Consider the following 566-nt stretch of genomic DNA (forward strand, 5'->3'; position numbering starts at 1 on the left):
TCCTTCTGAAATTTCTTCTTGTATATTTCTATGTTTGGTTATGATATCTTTTACCTTTCTTATTTCTCTACTAGTTCCTACAGAATCAAATCCTATATTATTTCTACAATTATAATCTATATCTCTATATATTTCTTCAATTTCTTATTTACCAACAGGAAATATGTCATCAGATTTTTCGTCTAATTTAAGTAAAAACGAAACATCATTTTCATCTAAAAATAATATGAGATTATTATCATTAGTGGATGTGGATGCTTGTGAATTATTCATCAGAATAATTAAAACATAAGCTTGTAAAAATAAGTAAATAACTTACAGTAATCAAGTGGAAATAAACAGGCTTTCCCTCCAATATGCTCTTATAGATGCGTTACATGTACTTAATTAATCTTCTGACTCAAGTAAAGATTTAAAATATTTTTGAAATCATTTGGGTCCACAACTGCTTCCGCAAAAGGCTTTTTAATTAAGATTGCATTTCTCATTCTAGAGAACTAGCCGTGTTTCCACAGACGCTATCTCACAGTATCCAGAGTATCTGTTTTCACCTCTATCCAAACTCT

The sequence above is a fragment of the Olea europaea genome, chromosome 1 (genome assembly GCF_002742605.1).
Source record: "Olea europaea var. sylvestris chromosome 1, O_europaea_v1, whole genome shotgun sequence".
Taxonomy (NCBI): domain Eukaryota; kingdom Viridiplantae; phylum Streptophyta; class Magnoliopsida; order Lamiales; family Oleaceae; genus Olea; species Olea europaea.